Source organism: Sarcophilus harrisii, chromosome 1 (genome assembly GCF_902635505.1).
Source record: "Sarcophilus harrisii chromosome 1, mSarHar1.11, whole genome shotgun sequence".
NCBI lineage: Eukaryota > Metazoa > Chordata > Mammalia > Dasyuromorphia > Dasyuridae > Sarcophilus > Sarcophilus harrisii.
In genome coordinates, this window is record NC_045426.1 from 111,970,788 (window position 1) to 111,983,131 (window position 12,344).

Here is a 12,344-nt window from a genome sequence, read left to right on the forward strand (position 1 = left end):
CCTCAAAGTAAATGTGAGCTCCTTTAGGACAGAAAATATTTCCCAATTTGTTTTAACATCCTCAGCAACTAACAATTAGCAAAGAACTTTACACATAATAAATGCTTATTAATATGAACTTGATTAAAGAGCAAATATTAACTACACTGATAGAGACTACTGTAAATATGGAAGAATTTGGCATATAATTATCCATTATAATGTCATTCATAATCTAACAATATAAAGCTTCAAAACTACAGAAAAAATAATATATCACTCCACTAGGGAATGCTTCTCTGAGGAGTAGAATTCTGAAACCCCTAGAATATTCAGAAAAATAAGAAAAGTATTTATCATAAAATAATAGTCCCAGGCTTATCCTTTTACAAACTTTCATTAATACTTTCATCCTAAGAGATGGGAAGGGAAGGGGAAACTTCTTTTGGGGTAACAACTGAAGCCTTTGACCTTCAATTCTATAATAATGAGTCATCAACCATCACACTATTTTTCTATAGGTCATAAGATTTAAAACATAAGTAATATACAGGAGCAAGCATCCAAAGTCACAATATATCATTCTTGGTATATTCAACAGATATATTTTTCCTTTTAAGCACGTATTTTGAATCCTACATTTTTTGCCATTCTGCTTTATTTCCTACACCTTTTTCATTCTAATATACATTAGTTTCTCTACACACTCCTGCAATGCAAGGAAAATAAGTTCTTCTTTTTGTTTTCCTTTTATCCCCTTGAATGGTCCAGGAAACTAGTACCCCAAACCAAATACTCCTCAGTAATAATGTTTATCTCAGTCTAATTTCTTCACCTGAAAACTTTCATCATGGAGATGGATTTAGGAGGAGCAATAAACTCCTTCCAAAGCCTCTTTTTTTAATGAGGTTAGAATTTTCCAGCTAATTCTTCATTACCCATCAGCTGCTTTGCTTGCTTTTGACTCCATGATATCATTTCCTCTAGCAAACACCTACCTCCTTTCTCAGTAACCCATTTTTTCTAGTTAAAGAAGAATATTAATAGGTTAAAGAAAGCTAAAGGAAACTATGCTACTTTAGAATTAAGTTCCTTTTTGGTACTAAAATTTGTATTCAGATGTGAATTTGCTAATTATGAATTAGTCTTAACTATTTGCTAATTGTCTAGAAAGTTTTGCCTTTTTCTTGTACCTGACAGCAGTGTTATAGTGAAAAGCCTCAATTAATCAGAGCCTAAGTGGAACTCAGGTTCACCAAAGTTTAATGTAACCTCAGCTATATTTGGTGATAAAGAAAAAAATGATAAGAAATCATTGCACCTTCATAAATCTTGTAGAAATATAATCAAGGTATGTGCCATGTTTATAAAACATTCATATTTTGACAATTCTTGTATTTGAATTCATAGTGTTTTATAGTGAAAATTGTTGTTTTAAATACAGTATACTCTGATTTTTCAATGGTATACACATACACATTTTTGTTCACTTGAAAATGATGAAATGCTTTGAAGACACACACACAAAAATAACAGCATCAGTCTTGCCATTTTGTTGCAAAATGGCCATATGTCCCAGTTAGAGAAAGAAATAATTAAAATTTTATTTGTATTTATTTACTAAAAGTAATTAAAATAGGAGTAAGAATACATTCTCAAAATCAAATAATTTCTATTATCAAGAATTTGTTTTTAGCCATTATGTCTTTGAGTTCATATTAAAACCTGAATCACACATACACAAAAAAAACATCAACTGAACCAGATTTCTAGAAAGTGGAAGTCATAAAGAGAAATTAAATGTATTTTTATAGCTGCTTTTGAAACCCCTGTGCTATATTAATGTCCAGAGTTGTCATGTGCTAATAACACTATAGCAGCAGTCACAATCTGCAAATATTAAAATGAAAAAAAAAAACCTAATATAATTGACATATTGGAGACTTCTATTGAAATCAGAGATATTCACAAATCAATGATGATATATGACAAAACTCTAAATAATTTTTTTGAACTGTATCTCTACAAGAACTTGATCCAAATTTCATCCTCTTTTCTGATAATTGCTTCAGCTAATTGAAAACAACAACCACAAGAGGCTGGTTACTTATGTGAGTTTAATTTATTTATTATGGTATTATTGTATTGATAAAATTGAAATGGGAAGCTCTTTCTTGGTGACTGGTGCTCTAGTGGCACTAAGTAAAATGTTATGGGCCAGAACTCTGAACTTGAAACAAAGGATTCTTACTTATAAGGTTCCAAGTCAGTGGAATTGATAGAGACAATGATTATTTAGCATGGTGCTTAACACTACTCTAGTTCAGTACATGTACTTAGTACTTAATATAGTTCCACAAGATTCACACCTATGATAAGAGAGCATATAAGCTCTGAAAAACTGAACCAGAATCAGAACTGGAAGACAGAGACCATGATGGTGGTCCTCCTGCCTCCCCCACAGAGACCAAGACACATTCAGGAGTTACTTCAAGAAGCTGACAGAGGCAGAGAACACAAAGGACTGGTGGCAGGAGCTCAAGTTCTCAGAACCAAGGAGAGACATAGGCCTCTAAGAAAGTTAACAGACAAGGAGACAAGACTTTGAAAGATAATAAAGGATTTAGACTTTAACACCTGGCTGCCCTTGTGGTGATTACTGAACTGAAACAAAAGCTGCTCACAGAGACCCCAAGAAAACTGAAGAGAGCCTTACAGTAAAATACTTACATTGCTAGAGAAATATAAGGGTAAATGAGGACTTCATCTAAGCATCAAGCAAAACAGTGATTTTCATTGATCTAACCTTTTCCCTATGACTTCTACAGACAGAATAACTGATTATTACAGTTAGAAGAAATTCTAGAAATAATGTTCTATCAGCATAATTTTACAGATTTCCATAGAAGTAAAGCAATTTGGCACACAGTTGACTAGTAAGTCACAGAATTATGACTTCAAACTAAATCTTCAGGCTCCAAATCTGCACTACTCTTCATAAGAAGAGTTTCTCATTCTTAACTTTCAACAAAAAAGACAAAATAAGCACAACTAGGAAACTTGAGGAGAAGCAAGACACCATGGTGAAATACTGAGGCATAAAAAGGAGTATTACTGGAAGCTGAGGGAAGAAGAAAAGGGAATCTACTCATTGTATAAAATTAATGATTCTTCTCATGGGCACAAGCAAAAATGGCTAAGATCACTGAAAAAAAAGGAAGAGAAATTTATGACTTTTCTGGAAGTGACTGTGGTTCTTTTAATTCAGTAGCTTAATTTGTGCTTTTATTCATTCAGATTAATGTTATGTTTACTGGCTTTTAGCTAGAGCCCACCTGTCAGACATTCTTTCCTTACTGTCAAATTATTTTCACTTTTGTGTCCACATTGGAGACAGTGACATCTTGCCACTGATAGGACTGTGCAATGCCTATTAACATACAACCTGTCTGACACTTGAGAAAATCCAGCATATCATTTCTGTATGTGAGGAAAAGGAAAAAGATAAAAGTTGTATCAGTTTTGCTATGAATTTTTAAACATTTGGTAGATCATAAAGGAGATACCTAAAAAAGAAGTGAATATAAGTAGTACCATTCTCCTTAATATATGTAGTGTCAGAACCTTATGAAACTGATTTGCAAGGAGCAAGAAAAGTGTTCAGAAGCAAAAGCCCATTAGATAGCATGTTTTTAAAGCAACTCAGACAAAATTTAAAACATGCTGGGAGTGGGAGTAGGGAACATTTGATAACAGAGTTAACCATTTTAATTTTATTTTTCCCTTTATGATTTATTTCCAATGGCAAAGTACTTACAGGCAAACTTAATACTCCTCAAGGTAGGAAGCCAATGATGATTGACATATGATAGCCCTAAGGGCAAGCTAAATTGGAAGATGTAAAATGGTAGTAACTGCAGCACAAGGGCTGAAGTGTTCTTTCTGAGTAACTCAATGAGTGCCAGAGATGTTATAGACATTAATTAAATGACCTAGGATTAAATGTCTCCACTTTCCTAACATTTGGACTTTCTCCATAGAAGTCAATATTTTTCCTACTTCCTTATCTCCTCTCCCCACTTCCTACCTCCCTGCCCCCGGCACTCTCCCCAAAAAAACCCTTCAAAATATAAAGGAGAGAATTCAATCTCATCAGAACTACCAATTAAGTGCCTTTGGGTGTCTGTGCCTTTTGTGTGAAGTGTTCAGAAACAATTGTATCATTAAGTTACTAAAATGGCAGCGTCAGCAGGAAATAGAACAACACTAGCTGCCAAAGCGAAAAAATATGAACAGGGCAGCTATTTTTGATCTCTTTCTGGCTTCCATTCAGTGTTTATATCTGAACAAGATATGAAACAGAATTTGGGGGGAGTGTGATGTTTATACTCATGGACAAAAGTGGTTCATCTTTCTTCTCCTTCCCTCTCTTGAAATTGAGGTAAATTAGATTATCACTACCCTCTAAATATTCTTAGTGTGTTTTTCCTAACACTGTCTTTTCTTTTCCTTTTCCTTAGAATGATACCTTTCACTTCTGCTTATTTAAAATTCTAAGCATTCTTTAAATTCAAATTATCACTTCTCCATTAAATTTCTGATTATTCCCCAGGTCCAAGAAGTAATAATCTCTCCCTTTCTCAAGTTATTTTTCCTTATAAAATTTATTTATAATATTTTTTCTTTTAAAATTTTGACTTCCATATTATTTTCCCTCCACTGAACCCATAAAGCAAGCATTTTGAGATCTGATATAATGTGAAATCATGTAAAATATTTTTAGAAGAAGCCTATTAAAAAGGTTTTTTTTTAATTAAAAAAATAATTTGCACTCAAAGGTCATCAGTTCTCTCTCTAGAAGTGGGTAGTACTTTAATTTTTTACCATGAGTTTTTTGGAATTGTCTTGAATTGCTATATTGGTGAGACTATCCAAGTCGTCCATAAGTTTATCATTATTGCAACATTAACATCATTGTTCAGAATGATTTCCTGTTTCTTCTCAGTTTGTATCAGTTCATGTAGGTCTTCCCATGACTTTTTCTGAAACTCTCCCTCATCATTTTATAAAGCACAAAAGTTTTTGATCACAGTCTTATGGCACAATTTGTTCAACTATCCCCCAACTGATGAGTATCCCCTTATTTGCAGATCTTTGCCAATGCAAAAAAAAAAAAAACTGCTATAAATATTTTTGTGCAAATAGTTTCTTTTATTTTCTTTTTACACTTCGGGAAACAGAGTTAATGGTGGTGTTTCTGGGTCAAAGAATATGCAAAGTTTTATAATATTTTTACTCTAGGTATACAGTGTTCTCCAGAATGGTTAGATCAGTTCCCTTCTCCTCCAACAATTCATTAGTGTAATCATCTTTCCCTTATCCCCTCCAGAATTTGTCATTTCTCATGCTAATAAGATGGTACTTCAAGGTTATTTTAATTTTCCTTTCTCTAATCAATAATTATTTAGAGCTTCTTTAAATCTAACAATAGAGAACTTTGATTTCTTCTTCTGACACTGCCTGTCCTTATCCTTTGACCAGTTATTAATTAGGGATGGCTCTCACTTTTATAAATTTGCATCAGTTCTATACTCAGTATATATTTAATAAGTGAAGGTTTGTCAGAAAAATTTCTCTATTATATAAATATATATGTATCTATGTATATACACATAAACACATACACACACACACACACACACACACATATATAAAACCAACTTCATGGTAATATAACAACTTCTTAATGCCCTGTCTTCCTTATTTCCCAGGATACTTTTTTTTCCCCTTAGACTAAATTGCTCTGTAACTATCAACTTCTTTTCTCAGGGAGCCTGCCACAGCTTCTCATTCTTGACTGAAGTTAATGATGGCCATACTTTTGGAGAAATTAAAACTGGACTATTTTACCTCAGCAGCTCAGTGCTATGAGGTATTGGACATAATTAGGCTCTTCTCCCTAGTAGTAGATTCTGAAAATTATCCCTTATTAAATAATTATAGTAACACTAATCACATGGACATTTAGAACAATGTATATTATTTCTTCTGTCTTTTCTCATCTCACTCATTTGTACTTAGGTAGGCTTTTTTCAGCACAGAAGTTTCTTTTTGTTGTTGTTGTTTTTTTTTTTTTTTTTTTTTTTTTTGTATTAAAATAGTTTCTATATGTCTCATTTCTCCCTTATAAAACAATGAGTTCTGTGAAGGAGTTAATGACAATACATTATTATTTTTTTAACTTGTACCATACTACCTAGAAAATAGTTGAGATATCTGTAGCAATTAATACCAGTGACTGTGATACATAGGACAAGAAATCTAGATCCTAAAAGCACCTTAAATGTTACGTAGTCCAGATCTTGATGTAACATATGAGGAAAAAGCTTGAAATAAATATTTTGCTTGTACAGAAATGTCACTTGTTTTAATGGATAATACATTTTTTCAATCAGATTGGGGCTTCTCTAAAATAATCACTTAACATGTTCATGGCTTAGAGTTTAGGAAGCATTTGTTTCTCTACCTAGTGTAAGCAGAAATCTTTTCATTAACCTATTTTATATTATTAATTATCAAAAGGTAACATGATACAATGAATAAATAGCTAAAAATAAAAATTTGTTTAGGCTCAGATAATGAAAATAATATAAATATTAACTATTTTTCCTTCATCTCTAAAACGTGTTTCTCTTATATTTATTCTGTTTTAGACTTACAGTTCAACACTCAAAAATGTAGGTTATTAAACTGATAACAAAACAGCAGAGAGGGCATTGACAGTGACTGGAACTAAACTGAGTTGGAGAAAATGTTGAATCTAGTCTATATCATGTGGTTTTGAATTTATGAAGTGTCAAATGTGAAATCCACAACCAGAAACTTATGAGTGTGATATCATGTGGATTGAAATATTTTATTCCAAAGCATGCAAATCAAAACAGATAGCTTTCCACTTCTCTGCTGAGAAGCAATTTTTAGTTTCTAATAATATTATGCTAGGATTTAAAATTTATGATTGCCAGATTGCTGATGTTTTCATCTGTAAAATATGACTCAGTGAATGGGCTGCAGAAAGCAGGTGCTTGGCTATCTGTGAGTCTGAGCACCTGTAAGGACATACAATTCTGTCAGTCCCCCAGAATGTTTTGGGAGATGGAAAGCTACTCTTAATCATCAAACTATAATTCAGAAGTACGGCATTAATGAATAGAACAAATATACATATATCTGTATATATGTATATTCATTCTTTTTATCACTATAATCTTCCTTATGTAGCAACTGGGTGATGCAGTGGGTTGCATCTGAGTTCAAATCCTGCCTCAGATATTTACTAGTTGTATGATTTTGGGGCAAGTTACTTAGTCACTTTAACTTCTGTTTGTCTCAACTTCATCCACTGTAAAATGAGAATAATAACTGTACATACTACATTGTCATGAAGAAAAAATGAAATAATATTTGTAAAGGCAGGTACCACACTGCCTAGCACTTAGTAGGTACTACATAAATGCTAGCTATTATGTCATTCAATCGTTTCAAGATTCAGTTACCTAACTTTTAAAAAGGAGATATTAATGTTTTCACTGTATACCATACAATAAATTCCTGTTTTAATACTGCAGTGCTGCAGAAATATTGCTAATGTTGTTCTCATTAGAATGCTTTTAATCCATGCAAATGCTTTGTATTGGATTGGATTTGTCAGTGCCTTTGAACCCCTTTGCTCCTGGGAAAAATAACATCAAAGACTAACTCATGCCCACCCAATTTGAGACATGCAGAGAGACTTATCATTTTCACTTTTACAGAGTTTTCTGAAGTTGGCAGAGAAAAAAAAACTATAAAGTGTATAATTCTGTGTACTTCAATTTGTTTCTAGTTTTTAAAATAATATTCTATTTTCCCAATTACATGTAAAAACAATTTTTACCATTTTTTAAAAATTTCTAGTTCCAAATTAATATAGGTTTAATTTGGAAGAAAAGAAAGAATGAAGGGAGGAAGAGAGGTAAGGAAGAGGAAGGAGGGAGGGAGGAAGGGAAAAAGGAAACAAGGGAGGGAAGGAGGAAGTAAAAAGAGACTTTGAGTAGTAATTAGGCTCTATCAGCTCTTTTTTCTGGAAATGCATAACATTTTTTATCATAAGTCCTTTGGGAGTAAATATAAGTTATTCATTGTTTTTTATTGTACAATATTGCTTGAACTATGTTCAGTGTTCTCCTGGTTCTGCTTACTTCACTCTTCATCAGTTCATGTATTTTTCTGAAATAATTCTGCTCATCATTTCTTACAACACAATAGTATTCCATTACAATTATATACCACAACTTGTTCAGCCTTTCTCCAGTTGATTGGCATCTCCTTTTTTTTAATTTAATAGCCTTTTATATACATATAATATATATAATAATTATAATTATATACATATAATAATTTTATACTTATAAGAGCTGCTATATACATTATATATACATATAAGAGCTGCTATAAATATCCTTATACAAATAGGTCTTCCCCTTCCATCCCCCCATTTGTTAATATCTATTTGGAAAACAGACCTAGTCATGGTACTGCTGGGTTATAATGTATGTACAATTTTATAACCCATTGAACATAGTTCCAATTGTTCTACAGAATAGCTGTTTCGGTTCACAACTTCACTAGTAGTGCTTTAGTGTCTTATTTTTCTCACATTCCTTCCAAAATTTATCATCTCCCTTTTTTTGGTCATATTAGGTGATTTAATAGATGCCACGTGAAAATCTGATAAAACTGATAAAAAAACTCATATATATATATGGCTTTTATCAGAGAATAGTTGCTATATAAAAAGGAAGAAAAGCAGGTCTCTCCTTTCCTTTGGTACATGGATGAAATATTGGTCTCTACTTTCTGCCATACTGTTTTCCAGTCATTATTCTAAAATAACTCTTAGTTTATTGATTTATACTTGTTATATGAAGAGAACCTTATTCCAAACCATATTCTTGGAAGGCCCTCAAGCAAGAATTAGATTGACATTTTCATGTCACCTATCTATTTCAATTGGGATTGGGTGTGCTTATGATCTATTAAAGAATCCCAGAAGTTAAAGAATCAGTCAAAGTCAAAATAGAAGCCCAAAATATGTACTGTGCTGAACTTTTGTTTCATAGGAGATAGAATGGGATGTATTAGATCCAGGTACATTTCCTTCAGTGTGTTCTTCTACTGGTGAGGTACAACAGTTCTCTCCAATTTTCACCTGATTCTCACCAAAGAGACTCTTTGTAACACACACACACACACACACACACACACACACACACACACTCAACCCAAGTTTCCCTTTGTACTATGCTAGAACCCAATGACAACTGTATCTTCTCAATATTATAGTTTTATTGAATTATTTGGGTAACTGAGCACTTAAGTGACTTTCCCAGGATCATCAAGCCGGAATATATTAGATTTGGAATTTGAATATAGCTTTTAATTATTCTAAAGCTGGCTCTATCCACTTGCCTACCCATCCACCATTATTCCTAATTCTACCCTTTTTTTGCCAAGCAAAATGTGTAGAATCACCCCTCTAAATGATAACTCTTCAAATCCTTGAATACTTCTTTCACAGATGAGGAAACTAAGACAATAAGAGGGTTAATTTACTTGACCTTGGTTATATGATTATTTTCAGAGCCAGTGCATTTACCCAGAACACCTGATCTAAATCTAGTATTCTTTTTGTTCCAGACACAAGTGACAAATAATTGTCAGTTGCAAACTTTTTTTTCCATCCACTTTTGAGGTAATTCTTTAAGTAAATTATAGGACTCTGTGTGTATGTGTGTGTGTGTGTGTGTGTGTGTGTGTGTGTGTGTGTGAGACATTTAATGCCCATCTTGAGGAAATGAAATCCCTGTAGGTATTGAATTTTTAATTTAAATTTTAAATTAAACAATTTTAAGCATCAGATTACCAAATTTTTTTTCACAAATATTTAGAATAGGTGTGCTGAATAGTTCTTTTGAAATTTCATTAAATGAAGAAAATCAAATAGATGTTTTAAATGTTTCATTTCCTTTATGTTTTTAATGATATCTGCTTTTGTAGTTATTACTTCAAAATGCTCATAAATGTTTATAGTAAGTACATTCTGAAAACTCTATAGTTAAAAAATAGATTTGTTGACAATAATGTCAAAGAAGAAACTTGCAAAGATGATACACTCAGGTCTCTGTGCATAATCAGATCTTCAGAGTGGCCAAGTCAGCATGGAATAGCTCATTTTTAAACATTAGCATTTACGTGGATTATTCTGAAGATTTTATGAAAGGAATGCAGTTATTGCTGAGAACAGCTGACTGACTTTCCTCAAGAGGAATGAATAGTTTTAAGAAGTTTCAATCAGACTTCCAATGCTTCTGATTTTTTTTTTTTTTTTAAGGAGATGGAACAGAGGACAATGTTAAGTACAGAAAGACAAGCTGCCTAGGGAAAACTAACTGTGGAGAGTGAAACTTAAATTATCCAGGTTTGGACACAATTTTTCTAATGCAACTTTTCATGTTTTTTTTTTCCTCATCCAAATTAATGAAAGTTGATTTGAAAATAAAACATTGTGGCTGCTGCTTTGCATTTTTTTTTTCAAATTGGGTAAAACTTAGAGATACATATATATATATATACATTTAATTTGCTCTCTTTAGATATGGTCAGATAAAGTATTGTTCTTTATTAGTGAATCTATGTTGCTTTTCAATTATATCTAGTTTTACTGCTTTGACAATGTGACTAGACAGATTCCTTCTACAATCATGAATAATTTATCATGATATATTCATATGGATCTGTCTTAAAAGATTAAAAATTTTAATTTAAAAGTTTAGTAATACAAATATTAATATATAAATAATACTTTACATATTATCCAGGGGGGAAATGTCCATCATTGAGATTTCTTTTAAATGACAAACAAACAAATTGTTACTGATTTTGTTTTCATCCAAAATACTAGAGAAAATGTTTAAATGTTAAAGTTAAAAATATTTCCTCCATCAATGTACTATTGCATGTTGACAAAAGCATTATTTTTCAGGTCAACATCCTGGCTTAAAGTCCAGGCTTTAATATTCTTTGACTATTGTCAAAATACTTAATCTTTGAAGTTCTTTCTTTGTACACTGGAGAAAATAATACTCCTGTTACCTAGCTCTCTTGAGTATATGTGTGTGTGTGTGTGTGTGTGTGTGTATATGTATATGTATATATATATATATATATATATATATATGTATATATGTATGTATGTATGTATATATCTACCTAGCTATATAAATGGCATAAAGAAATTATGAAGGAAATCTGTTGTGAATGTTAAAATGCTATGGAAACTATTTTTAATTACTGTGCTTTTTAGATATTAAGAAATTACCAGCTATATATAATTAATTTTTCACTCAAAAGAAGAGGAAGCTTTAGCATACCTGTTAGTTAGAAAATTATTTTTAATTATTTAGTCATTTGAAAATATATGAATTGATTTTCAATGCAGGAAAAGAAAGACTAATAGATAATAATTATGCTCAATATGAATATAATATTCCTATTTTCATAGTGTAAAAAAAATCATGAGAACTAGAATGAGCAATATCCTCTTATTTCACACGTGAAGAAAATCTAATTCTATCTTCTTGTTTAACACTTGAGGAAAATGAGTTCTAAATGGGACAATATCTATATCCTAGGGGTCCTCAAACTACGGCCAGTGGGCCAGATGCAGCAGCTGAGGACGTTTATCTCCCTCACCCAGGGCTATGAAGTTTCTTTATTTAAAGGCCCACAAAACAAAATTTTTGTTTTTACTATAGTCTTTCCCTCTAATAGTCTGAGGGACAGTGAACTGGCCCCCTATTTAAAAAGTTTGAGGACACCTGAGTAATTCATCTGATAAAAGGATTAGGAGAGTTGGGCTGGTGTGGTAAATGGAAGATCATTGGATTGGAAGTTTATCAGTAGTCTATAATGTGATATGGGCAAAAAAGCTTTAAAATGCTCACAGTATCCTCCCTTCTTCACATGATTTCTGGAATATTAGATTAATTTCTGGGTACCACATTTCATGAATGACACTGGCAAAATCAAAAATGACCAAAGATCATTTAATAAAAGGATAGAAATAATTTGTTCCTGTAGTTCAGTCATGTCCAATACTTTGTGACCCCCTTTTAGGGCTTTCTTAGCAAAGATTCTGGAGTGATATGCTCTTTCCTTCTACAGTTCACTGTAGAGAGGGGGAAACTGAGGCAAACAGGGTTAAGTGATTTGTCCAGTGTCATCTAATTAGTAATTGGCTGAGCCTGGATTTGAATTCAATAAAT

General features: G+C 32.2%; 1 long non-coding RNA gene across 2 annotated transcripts in view; it reads left to right on the plus strand.

The window, feature by feature from the left end:
- LOC116420750 overlaps positions 1-12,344 on the plus strand; it is a 1,349,459-nt gene that overhangs the window by 359,940 nt on the left and 977,175 nt on the right. For both annotated transcript variants that reach the window (XR_004231174.1, XR_004231170.1), the window contains one exon: positions 10,412-10,498. This is a non-coding gene — a long non-coding RNA (uncharacterized LOC116420750). The remainder of the gene's footprint in view (positions 1-10,411; positions 10,499-12,344) is intronic.